This window comes from Vulpes vulpes, chromosome 7 (genome assembly GCF_048418805.1).
Source record: "Vulpes vulpes isolate BD-2025 chromosome 7, VulVul3, whole genome shotgun sequence".
In the NCBI taxonomy this organism is placed as follows: Eukaryota; Metazoa; Chordata; class Mammalia; order Carnivora; family Canidae; genus Vulpes; species Vulpes vulpes.
Genome location: NC_132786.1, coordinates 71,494,618 through 71,507,943, shown reverse-complemented (window position 1 = coordinate 71,507,943; position 13,326 = coordinate 71,494,618). Strand labels below are relative to the sequence as shown.

Here is a 13,326-nt window from a genome sequence, read left to right as displayed (position 1 = left end):
GGGGGAGGGAAAAAATGAATAATCTGCTTCACAGCTATAATATACATTTGGAAGCATAGAAGTCTCTGAAAAATTTTGAGAAAAAGATGTGAAGACTTCTTTTGTAGGTTTTGTTTTGTTTTGTTTTGTTTTGTTTTTGAAAGGGGGGATGGTGGGGAGGAGCAGAGGGAGAGGGACACAGAGAGAATCTTAAGCAGACTCCACACTCAGTAGGGAGTGATCTCATGACCCTGAGACAAAATCAAGAGTCAGACACTTAACCAACCGAGCCACCCAGGTGCCCCAGTAGGATTTTTTGTTTGTTTGTTTGTTTGTTTGTTAATTTTAAAGGAGAAAGTCTCTGAGGAAAATGTTTCTAATCTTGAATTTTTCTGAGGTATTGCATCTCGGTTCCAAATTAGTCTACAGCTATTGACTAAAGTGTCAAAACTGACAACAGTATCTAAAGTAGAATGTGAAAAAAATAAAATAAAATAAAGTGGAATGTGTTTTTAGTTGAATTATACTATCCAGGCTGGTAAAATAAAAGTTGGCCTGGAAAATTCACTTGCATATGAAAATAACCTGGGGAAGCAACCGAGCTACCCAATGGAGTTTTGCTGCAAGAGGTGGCTATAAGGTCTAGCGAAGTCAGGTTTCTTTTTTTTTTTTTTTTTTTTTTAGCGAAGTCAGGTTTCTAAGATAGGTTTACAGTCCCTGGCCTCTAGCCCTGACTTGTGGCTGATATGTCCCTGTCTCTTTTCTAAGTCTCTGTTTCTCTTTTACAAAATTGGGATAAGATAACCTTGCTCTCTATATAAATCTTGACTCCTTTTTGCTTTTCAGCAGGAAGTTTGTGAACCCAACTTATAAAGTACTCTAACTCCAAAGAAAGATGGCACATAAATATTTGCTAATGCTCTTTCTTACCTCATCATTATCAACCTCTATTGCTTTCTCAAATTTAACTGAGCTGGTTCCTGGAATATTTGATTTGCTGTTTTTAAACCTGAAAAAAAAAGCAGAATATCCAACTGTATTTTCTTACTCCAAGCTCTGGTCATGTTCTCAATCTCCCTCAACAAAGTTTGGGAGCCTGACTTAGAAGAGCCCAATTTGACTGATCACTAATTGAATATGTATGTATAATAAAGAATAGGATTCATTATCCAGCCTGCGTGCTGGGGGAAAACAAACCTTCAGTTTGAAGAGTTAAGCAAGTGGGACCTCTTGGAGACATGATGACATCTGGCAAATTGAATTCTTCTGAAATAGCAGTTTTAGACAACTTAAGGAAGTGTCTTAATAGACTGCTTAAGGACATTCCTTTAGACAACTGGACATTCATAATACCTCTAAAGACCACCCACCTACTATTTTGAATGCCTACCTGCCTATTCTTCTCCACAGGAAAATAACTCTACCTTTGCCAACAACTGATTCCACAAGAAGGGATATTATTAGTGGGAATTCACACTAAATTTCCAATTCTTTTTTTTTTTTTAATATAGAACACTTCACAAATTTGCATGTCATCCTTGTACAGGGGCCATGCTAATCTTCTCTGCATCATTCCAATTTTAGTGTACGTGCTACTGACATAAGCACAAATTTCCAATTCTTAATTACCATGCTTGGATTACTGCTCCCTCTTGTACCCAATCATATCTAGGTTTCTCTATCTAGAACTAAGGTGGTAAAAACTGTCAATGGCAAATAATCTTATCTTTGTTGTTTCTCTTACTTTTAAAATATATATATATTTTATTTATTTATCCATGAGAGACTCACAGAGAGAGGCAGAGACATAGGCAGAGGGACAAGCAGGCTCCCCTCAAGGAACCCAATGCAGGACTTGATCCCAGGACCCTGGGATCATGACCTGAGCCAAAGGTAGATGCTCAACCACTGAGCAGGTGTTCCTGTTTCTCTTACTTTCTAATCCCCTACCCAGATACCAGTTCCTTTTAGAGAAAAGAGAGAGTCAGATGTTGTGATATTTAGTAAGAAGGCATTTTCAATTCCTTGACTAATTTTACTACACCCATTTAGTGCCTGAACATAGTGAAAGATGCCCATCACTAAGATTGGGCTAATAATTAAAATAAGTGGCCTACTTCTTCTTTGGAGATAGTTCCTATTTGGGTATTAAACTAGCTTACATTAAGTAGGAGCCTAGGACTACCTGAAGTAGATCTCTCTCCTCTGAAAATGAGGGTGGCAGTGCAAGGACCAAACTAAGAAAAGTAGAAATAGCCAAGCTATGTAGCTGGCAGGTCAACTGCTATAGAATGGTACAAATCATCCCAAATCTAGTATCAAGTCTCTCCAAGCATGGCTCACTTCCATCTATTGCTGGCTACCAACTTCATCATTAACTCAGGCCAGAGATCTTAAAAATAGTATCAAGGGGAGCAGGTGACACATTGTGGATAGACTAAAATAAGTTCATCCCCACTTAACATCTTAAAGTTGGTACCCTTTTGACTGTCCTCTTACTTTAAGCTATCTCATAATAGTATACTATAGTCTTTATTATAACACTTTTCAAAACACTTCTTTATTATTTCAAAGGCAGCATGGGATCCCATATACTCTGCTTTAAGGCCAATTTAAGGCAAATTGCTGTGGGAAAAATGTTCCTTCAGCCCAGTAGTGTCAACAAGGACAGTCTGGTACTTTCCTTTTGATAATGCTACTCGCTGTATAAAACACAGATCCAGATCTGGGCTTTAACCTGAAGATAGGCAGTCAATTAGAACATTTTTAATGAGGTCTAGTCTACTCTGGGACTAGACCTGTTCAAAGTGATATGGGCTACAAATACATTTGTATAAAATGGCATTTATAACTTAGTTGGGCAAACAAAACTACATACTTGGTGTGTCTCTTTTGGCCCATTGCTGTTCACTGCTAAGTGGGCGGATCTGAGGCAAGTATTCACCCAGAGGCCAAATTCAACGTCTCCAAATAGTCCACGTTCTGCAGGGGCTCAATTCAATCCATTCCTTCCTTAGCACACACCATGTGCCCAACCACATTCTTGATCCTGCATAGGAAACAAAAGAAGACTGGTAGGTACTGTTCTGAATGCAGAAAATGCACAAGACATGATGACCTTTGTCTTCAAGAACTTTGGTACCAAATGCTGGGGTGGATGGTGGTGTTGGAGGTGGGGAGGGAGAGAAAGTGACCATTAAATGTGAAACAAGAAGGACGCCTGGGTGGCTCAGTGGTTGAGCCTCTGCCTTCAGCTCAGGGAGTGATCCTGGAGTCCTGGGATGGAGTCCCTCATTGGGTTCCCTGCATGGAGCCTGCTTCTCCCTCTGCCTATGTCTCTGCCTCTCTCTGTGTGTCTCTCGTGAATAAATAAACAAATAATTTTTAAATGTGAAACAAGAATGACAAATAAATGGTAATTATTGGTAAATAAATGGTAATAAGTAAGTCATTTCATCTCCTGGGGAAGATTTCCTCATATATAAAATGGAGAGAGTTAACCAAATGATTTAAAGGTGATACTCTAATTTCTTTAGAATACATAAAGATCTGAAATAAAATTGATTCATGGGCCAATTGTGGGAGAAAGTTGGAGAGCAACAGCTTCCCCTGTAAAGCTGGGGAAAGTGTGTATGTGTTGGTGTGGGGGAGAAAGTGGCAGGGAGCTGCTACCTTCTTTGATACAGACAATTTAAAAGGGAAGCTAAAAGTTGATGATGTACAAGCTACTATTTAGAGAGGTCAGTGAGGCTTGGAGGGATGTTTCCTAAAGAATGTGGGGCTTGAGGAGGCAGCGGGGGAGGATGGCGGCAGCCGTTCCACAGCGGGCCTGAACCATGGAGCAGCTGCACAGGTAGCAACTACCCAAGAAGGACATTATCAAGTTTCTACAGGACCATGGTTCAGATTCGTTTCTTGCAGAACATAAGTTATTAGGAAACATTAAAAATGTGGCCAAGACAGCTAACAAGGGCCATTTGGTTACAGCCTACAACCATATTTTTGAAAGTGTTTCAAAGGTACTGAAAATATAAGTAAAGTGTCTGAGCAGGTGAAAAATGGGAAGCTTAATGAAGATAAACCCAAAGAAACCAAGTGTGAAGAGACTCTGGATCAGGGTCCACCAAAATATACAAAATCTGTCCTTAAAAAAGGAGATAAAACCAACTTTCCCAAAAAGGGAGATGTTGTTCACTGCTGGTATACAGGAACACTACAGGATGGGACTGTTTTTGATACTAATATTCAAACCAGTTCAAAGAAGAAGAAAAATGCCAAGCCTTTAAGTTTTAAGGTTGGAATAGGCAAAGTTATCAGGGGATGGGATGAAGCACTCTTAACTATGAGTAAAGGAGAAAAGGCTCAACTGGAGACTGAACCAGAATGGGCTTATGGAAAGAAAGGACAGCCTGACGCCAAAATTCCACCAAATGCAAAACTCATTTTTGAAGTGGAATTAGTGGATATTGATTGAAATAGCAATGCTTCAGATATAAAGACATTAACAACAATAAAACATGGCCTTGAAGAAACTTATGTAACTAGAGCTGGTTACTATTGTAAGGGGAGAGTCAACTGGAAAATTCAAGAACTCAGATATTGTTTACCCAATCCCCAACTTTTAATATATGTAATCCATCATAATTCCTTAAAGTTTGAGATGTTTTACTACAGCTGTGTAAAATATTAGTTAAGGTGAAATGACTTTCCTTTTACCTCATGTTGTAAACTAAAAGGCTCAATAAAAACGTATTCAGTGTCTTGAAGAAAAAAAAAAAAAAGAATGCGGGGCTTGGGCCAGGACCTTGTAAGATAGTGTGTCAAGTTGCCTACTTAGAAGGTATATGTTGCTGTTGTTTTAGGTAGTAAAACAAACATGTAGGATGGGATCGAATTATAGGGGTCTTGGCAATTAAGAAGAACTTTGATGGGCCTATCAGCCCAAGCTCCTATAAAGCCCACGGGTTTGTAGAAAAAATTGTGTTAGTGTTGATAGTGCCAATAAGTGATTGTTTAAGGTTTATATCTAGTTTGATTGTCTAGACATAAACCCTAAAGACAATCGTCTAGAGTTTATGACTAGTCTGAGCTAAACTCTGAAAGTCCCCTCAAGGGGAATAGACTAATGAGCTTTTCACCCTTTTCTCACCTTTAGTTTACTGGAATCGTGAGTCCAATTCATGTATATTGAATCTACAATAAATAGAAGCCATCAAACTGAGAGGTACAAATCTTGGGCTGCTTTTCTGCAACTCAGGGTGGAAAAAACAAAATCACACAAACACAAGAACTACATCCGAAACAAAAAAGGGAAAGGTCTGGTGTACAATACCTTGAAGGACATCAGGAAACCCTATTTCACTGAGGAAGGGGTGATTCCTTGGCACTGAAACTTTCCATTTTGATGTGTCTTATCCTTTCCCTGATTCTGGAGGAGACACAGGAATTGTGAAGAACAGGCAATCTAGAATGCTGAGAAGTTCTATGTTGGTGTCAGCACAAAGACATACTTAAGATCTGCTCCACTGTGCTCCAGTTCGTTTTTCTAAACTATGACTTCCCTATACACACCCTGACCTTGTCAGCATATTTGAATCAACCTCTACTTTAGCCAATGTTTTCACCCTATTCCTCAAATACAGTGAACTCTGTCTCTTATTCTCCATACTTAAAATGCTCTCCCCACCCTTCAAACCATTTGAATCTTCTTTCTTTTTGTTGCCACTGAGGTCTGTCCTCCCCAGAGAACTTTCTAGATAAATCCAATCCCAAATGCTAGCCTGCAGGCATTGTGTTTGTTTCGTTGTTTTGTTTTGTTTGTGCATGCAGCTCTATAGTATCTTGTATGTCTACCTGTACTTTTCTTCTGTGTAAGGTACTGTTTGGCTCCTAGGCAATAAACTCCTTAAAAGTGACACGTGAATTATATAAATATATATTTGTTACCCCACAGTGCTTTGTATATTAGGCATTCAAAAATCAATATTGGTTTATTTCAACATATTTACATTTATGATGTGTTATGTACCGTACTAGGCAAAGGGAGCCAAATATGGGTCATAATCCCTGACCTCGAGGAGCTCACAGTTTATTTAGCCAAGAAGAGAGAGAAAAAAAAAAAAAGTTCAATGTAACAGATTGCAATGCCTATATCAGAGATCTGTTCGGGATACTGTTGGATCAAAGAGGAAGAGCACTAAACCCTGGGATATTTGGAACTAACACCTAAAGTGAGCCCAGAAAGGTGAGTGCAAGTTAAACAGGTGAAGAGAAGAGAAAATGGACATTTGAGCAACAGGCAGCAACACAAGCAAAAACATGAGAATAGAACAAAGCGTGGCTTATGTAGGGGAACTGCAAATAGCTTCTGCCTAGAGCATAAGATTGAACAGAAAGGTAGCAGGAGGTGAAACTGGAGAGGAAGCCAGGGTCCAAATCCTGGAGTGTGGTCCCTGATAGAAGCTTGTAGGTTATTCTATGAGTAATACAGAGCTACCAAGGGATTTTAAGTCAGGAGATATGTTGAAGAATATATATTTTAGAAACATGAAGATGCTGGCAGTGTGAACTCTAGATCGGAAAGCCTTTGAGAAGGCTGTGGGCATTGGAACCTGTCATGAGTAAGTGTCATGAACATGCTGGTTAGCAGCCGCTGCCACCTCGTCTCTCTTCTTCCTTCTTTAAGAAAGGAACCATAGCTGAGTAAGATTTTTATCAGCTTTCTCTGTCTGAATCCAGTTTTTCTCCTGTCAGTCCTGGAAGCTTGGCCAGAGTGATCTTGCTGAAGCCTTCCCATCACAAACTGTCTTGTTGAACCCCTCGTCCCTCCTGCAACACGCCGGCCCCTGTAGTCCTATCACATTTGTAATCTGATTTACTGACAGCCCTGCCCGCCCTGCTCCCTGTTTTCCCACACACCCCGTGGCCCCACCGAGGTGGTGGCAGTTGAGTCAGACGAGGGTGTGTAGGATTGCTGCCGCACCATGATGCCCTATTAGCCTTGGCTCTGAAACCCACACCGCATATGTCCTCCATGTACTCAGGATCAAGACTGAGGTTTACTCTCTGGGCGCTGTTGTAAGATAGGTGTTGTCAAAGCATAATCATTGTCTGCAAAATGTTTGGTGCAAGGAAGACTATTGCTAATTTTGTGAAATAAAGAGTCTCGCCCTCTCCTTCAATGGACTTAACTCTCACTGGCATCTGTAGCGTTGTTGAGAGTGTGGGTGCCCATGGAAAAAATCCATGCCCAGTGCACGGGTTCTAATGTTTTCCTAACAACTGTGGAGATTTAAGGGAATGCGTGGTGAATGTAAACTATCTAGTTTACTTGGCAGTCTCTTGTGTAAATTACAGTAAAACAAAGTAAGTGAAATGGAAACAAAAAATAAATTTGATCACAAAGAGAGAGAGAGAGAGAGAGAGAAGGCTGTGGGGCTGAGGAAGGAATGAGAAATTAGAAGAGTCACAAATTTGTGCTACTCACTCCTGTCTCCTAGCCCAGAACTATTCACAGGTGGCCAACCAGGTTCTTTCTACTAGGAATTTGAGAATCTGATAAAGACACAGAGAGATGAAAAATGATTATAGCTGAGTTGTCTGATGCAGTGTCCCAGGCAGAAGGGCTAAGCTCCACCCTCTGAAGTCCCCAGGTCCAGTCCTCCCTGAAGCACAGTTATTCAGTTTTCCCTTCAATTCTGTGAGCTTTCCCAAAAGCTTTTCAAATATCCCCTGCCCACACCCTTTTTCTTCTGAAATTAGCCAGAGTTCATTTCTGCTGTTTGCAACAAGAACAACCACCTAAACTGATGTAGGCTACAAGCCAGCTAGCAGCACTGAAGAGGGATAAATGAAGGACATCTGAAAGATGTTAGGAAGGTAGAATTAACAGGACTTATTAACCAATTGATCCACAGGCTGATGGATATAGTCACATTTGTAGCTTGATTACTTGAGTGAATGAAGGTGCAATTTACTAAATTAGAAAATGCAGGGGGTAGAGTGAGTTTGGGAGATAAATGATGAGTTTTGGTTTGGGTTGGTTGAATATGAGGCAGAGGTAGAGATTTTATCTAAAATATGGCTTAAAATATGGATCTGGAGCTTAGGAGAGAGGTTTGGGATATGGTGACCCATTTGGGAGCCTCAAATCCATGTGCTAGTGGAGACCATGGGAGTAGATGTGAAATGGTGAGCTGAAGACACTAAGACACAGGACACAGCCCCAGGTGACAGAAACACCAAAGGAAGAGCATTCTGAGCAGATATACAGAGAACACCAAAAAGGAGCGGCCAGAGGTTGGAAGAGAACCAGGAAAAGATAGTTAATGGAAACCTTGGAAAGGGACGGTACCATGACAAGGGAGAACCTCTGCCTTAGGCTAGCGTCTAACTGAAGCTTTTGAAGGTACAGGAAAAGAGTTTTAAAACTCACAAAAATTGGGATGCCCAGGTGGGTCACTGGGAACATCTGCCTTTGGCTCAGGTCATGATCTCAGGGTCCTGGGACTGAGTCCCACATCAGGCTCCCCAAAGGGAGCCTGCTTTTCCCTCTGCCTGTGTCTCTGCCTCTGAGTCTCTCATGAATAAATAAATAAGATCTTTTAAAAAGGAAAAATATCTCACAAAAATTGCCAAAGCTTAATACACAATTTAATGTTGCTGATTGTAAGGCAGATAAATCTAGATCCAAAGAGACTACGAAGCTGGAGTTCATGGCAGAGTCAGGATTTGCTTGAACAGAGACTGTCTGGGAGAAGACAACGTGAATGTGTCACGCATTCTCCACTGATTGTCTTCTTTTTCAGACATAGGAGCTCTATCAACCAAAATTTCAGGTCAGTGGTCCCTTTTTACAGGACCTAAGAGTGGGTCCCTCGTTGCTTCACCTCTACAACCTTTCACAACCAGATGGAGGCCTCACAGACAGGGTGACAGCTGGGTAGTCAGGATGGGGTGCTGGGGTGGCACAGTGCATCCTGGAAGGTACAACCCTAGGAGCAAAGAGCAGTGAGTGAGGACACAAGGCAGGAAGAACTCTTTGTAGGGCCACAGTCATCCTGTCCTATTATTTTGAACTGCTTATAAAATAGAAACGTCTATCTCTTTGAAAGTACTACTATGGTAGCATCCATCCTTCTTTCTTTATACAATGAAAAAGCAGTGCCAGGCAAGGGTAGCTTATCCCATTTATGTCTTTGCCTTTTATAAACAGCCCACCAGCAACATGTGGTAAATAATCTGGGGAGAAGCTCTTCCTTTGCCAAGAGACACCTATTGTTTATAAGTGGGTATGTCTTTCCAGTTCGGGGGGGATGTATTAGGAAGCGAGATTTATATTCAGACTCCAGCCATAGTCTCCAAATTAGCTCCCAGCAAACAAACCCACAAACAAACAAACAAACAAACCTGGTATTTTTGCATGTTTTTACAATTGCTTGTAGGAATTATTTATTGGTTTAATAAACAATTTATTATTTGCCTGTAGGAATGTTTAGTACTGCAAATACTTCCACACCCTGGCTGCAGTGAATGCTGCAGCTATAGTGTTTTACACTGGTGCAAATACCAGAGAACCAGGAAATGGGGGGTTCAGAAAGTTATCTCCTTAGAAAAGCAAAAATGAAAACCTGCTGGAAACTGGAGACTGGGCCGGGAGTTTTGCCTGGCAACCTGTCTTCCATCCATGGGCAGAGTGGGACTGGGATTTATAAATTCATTCATCTCAGCTTTGACCAACACCAAATCTGAACAGAACTAGCATTATTCAGAGATGAATGAATGAAAAATGATTTTCAGAGCTAATGAATTTTATGAGGAGGAGAATGTAGCAGCAGGAATAGCCACTTTGGCTTAAATAGGGAGCTAAGAAAGACTGCCAGAAATGGAGAAATATCAAGAATAGTAGGAAATTGGGAATCTGGGAATTCAAGGCCATGAAATTTATTTGTAGAGTTAAGCAGGTATCTACACTACACAGAGCTATCTACAGATTTAATGCAATCCCTATCAAAATATCAACATTTTTTTTTACAGAAGTAGAAAAAATAAACCTAAAATGTGTGTGGGAATACAAAATACCTCAAAGAGCCAAGGCAGTCTTGAAAAAGGAGAACAAAGCTGGAGGTATCACAATTCCAGATTCCAAGTTATACTACCAAGCTGTAGTAATCTACACAGTGTGGTCCTGGCACAAAAATAGACACATAGATCAATGGAACAGGATAAAAGCCCAGAAACAAACTCACAATTATATAGTCAATTAGTCTTGGACAAAAGAGGCAAGAAGTGTCTCTTCAACAGATGGTGCTGGGAAAACTGGACAGTTACATGCAAAAGAATGAAACTGGACCACTTTCTTACACCATACACAAAAATAAACTGAAAATGGATTAAAGACCTAAATGTGAGACCTGAAAGCATAACAATCCTAGAAGAGAGCACAGGCAGCAATTTCTCTGACATCGGCCATAGCAACTTCTTTCTACATATGTCTCCTGAGGCAAGGCAAGAAAAGGAAAAATAAACTATGGGGACTACATCAAAATACAAAGCTTCTGCATGGTGAAGGAAACAATCAACAAAACCAAAAGACAACTTACTGAATGGGAGAAGATACTCACAAATGACATATGGGATAAAGGGTTAAGATCCAAAATATATAAAGGGCTTATAAAACCTAACACCCGAAAAACAATCCAATTAAAAATTGGCAGAAGGCATTTCTCCAAAGAAGATATCCAGATGGCCAACAGACATATGAAAAGATGTTCAACATCACTCATTACCAGGGAAATGCACATCAAAGCCACAATGAGATATCTCCTTATACCCGTCAGAATGGCTAATATTAAAAACACAAGAAACAACAAGTGGTGGTGAGGATGTGGAAAAAAAGGAATCCTCATGCACTGTTGGTGAGGATGCAAACTGGTACAGCTACTGTGGAAAACAGTTGAAGGTTCCTCAAAAAATTAAAAATAGAACTACCCTGTGACTCAGAAATTGCACTACTGGATATTTACCCAAAGGATACAAAAACACTAACTTTAAAGGATATATGCCCCCTACGTTGATTGCAGCATTATTTACAATAGCCAAATTATGGAAGCAGCTCAAATGTCCATCAACTGATGAATGGATAAAGAAGAGGTAGTATACATACAACGTATTATTCAGCCATTAAAAAAAGTGAAATCTTGCCATTTGCAAAAACATGGGTGGAGCTAAAGAATGTAATAATGCTAAGTGAAATAAGTCAGAGAAACACAAATACCATATGATTGTGCTTATATGTGGAATTTAGGGGGAAAAATGAACAAAGGGGGAAAAACAGATACACAAGACAAGAAACAGACTCTTTTTTTTTTTTTTGAAACAGACTCTTAACTATAGAGAACAAACTCATGGTTAATAGAGGGGAGATGGTTGGGGGGATGTGTGAAACAGGTGATAAGGATTAAAGAGTATACTTATGATGAGCTCTGAGTACTGTACAGAATTATTGAATCACTACATTGTACACCTGAACCTAATTTGACATTGTATGTTAACTATACCGGAATTTTAAAACTTTTTAAAAATATGGGGATATCTACTCACAAGAGAGAATGGAAACTGTCTATGCAGAACTTTCATTCAATTTGGCACTAGAGTGTCAGGGATATGAGGGCTAAAGAAGAAACAAAAAGGGGAAAATTGAGAGTTTTAAATATACGAAATGGACAGTAAGAGATAGAAGGTGGTCTCAGGAAAAATCTTGTGACTGGAGATGCCTACCACGGCAAATCTCTAAACGTTTCAGGTTCGGTGGAATGATAAATGAAGGAGCAGAGGGTGTGCTTTCGCATTGAGGGCACCTCTTTGCTCAACGTGGCTGACACATTTCATTCTCTGGTCTCTTAGAGCCTTTCTCCTGATCTCGTTTAATGGAACCAGAGAACAAGGTTGCAGATTCTTAGCTTTTAAATCCAAGCAAGCATCAAAGACTCAATTGGAAGACAAGATGACTTAGGTAATATATGTGATTAATTTGGATACCTCTCTCAAAGAAAGAAGAGTATTTGTTAATGTTACAGAATTCTATCCTAATATAGGAGACATGATGTCACAATTGGGACACAATGGAGTGTTATAATTGAGTCTACCCGTGGCCAACAGGTAGCACTTCGTTATACTAGCACTTGGGCAACTAGCACTAAGTTATAGTCATCTCAGTGAGGCTAACACCAAGAAACTGACTCTTATCCTCTTTTAAATTTTTCTTGGCTCTTCCAGTTCTTCCAAATAACACAAGATTTTGCATGCTGTGAGAGCCAGTAACAGTGACATAGAATAATATGTAATCATATGAAATCATGTATACACCTTACTATATGTTACACTTTCATACTAAACTATATATTAAATTCCAATGCTGATAAAAGCTTTAAAAACATCAATTTTTGTAGAGTCAGGGTGAGAGGATGGTGACAGGGAGAGAGCCCTCCAGGAAGCCTCTTTTGTCTCACTTTCACACTTGGCTTTTCCTCAGGAAGGAAGTTCATAGGGGATCCCTGGGTGGCTCAGCGTCTTAGTGCCTGCCTTCGGCCCGGGACATGATCCTGGAGTCCTGGGATCGAGTTCCACGTCGGGCTCCCTGCATGGAGCCTGCTTCTCCCTCTGTCTGTGTCTCTGCCTCTCTCTCTCTCTCTCTCATGAATAAATAAATAAAATCTTAAATAAATAAATAAATAAATAAATAAATAAATAAATATTATAAAAAAATAAAAATAGTAAAATAAAAAAAGAAGGAAGTTCATATCATGATTTGGGCTTCTTTTGTTCTTTGGGGAGATCTTATACATTAAAAAATTATGTAGTGGTGGGGGGGGCTGCCTGGATAGATCAGTAGGTTAAGCTTCCCATTCTATCTATCTATCTACCTATTTATTTTTATGTTAATGAAACAATTTTTTTTAAAGATTTTATTTATTTATTCATGAGAGACACACAGAGACACAGGCAGAGGGAGAGGCATGCTCCATGCAGGAAGCCTGACATGGGACTCGATTCCTGGTTTCCAGGATCACACCCTGGGCTGCAGGTGGCGCTAAACCGATGCGCCACCGAGGCTGCCCCAAGCCTCCTGTTCTTGATTTCAGCTCAGGTCATGATCTTGGGCTCCTGAGATCAAGCCCCACACTCAGCAGGAAGTCTGCCTCTCTTCTTCTCCCTCTGCCCTCTCCTACTTCTGCTTGCATACATGCACTCTCTCTCTCTCTCTCTCTCTCTCTCAAGATAAATAAATAAACTCTTTTTTTAAAAAATCACATAAATGGATTGGCTCCCTCCTCTGTTTAGGCTCTG

The 13,326-nt window shown here is 40.1% G+C and overlaps 1 long non-coding RNA gene, 1 other non-coding gene and 1 pseudogene across 2 annotated transcripts in view; 1 reads left to right on the top strand and 2 right to left on the bottom strand.

Moving 5' to 3' along the window:
* Positions 1-909: 909 nt before the first annotated feature.
* The window catches only part of LOC112929002 (uncharacterized), a 122,529-nt gene continuing 110,112 nt past the window's right edge, over positions 910-13,326 (bottom strand). Inside the window, exons 4-5 of the long non-coding RNA XR_012002639.1 lie at positions 2,858-3,028; positions 910-988 (exon numbers count right to left, since the gene is read on the bottom strand). This is a non-coding gene — a long non-coding RNA (uncharacterized lncRNA). The remainder of the gene's footprint in view (positions 989-2,857; positions 3,029-13,326) is intronic.
* Positions 1,481-1,587, bottom strand: LOC112929013 (U6 spliceosomal RNA). The gene has a single exon (XR_003236834.1). It is a non-coding gene; the product is annotated as a U6 spliceosomal RNA (small nuclear RNA).
* Positions 3,783-4,763, top strand: LOC112929001 (peptidyl-prolyl cis-trans isomerase FKBP3 pseudogene; annotated as a pseudogene).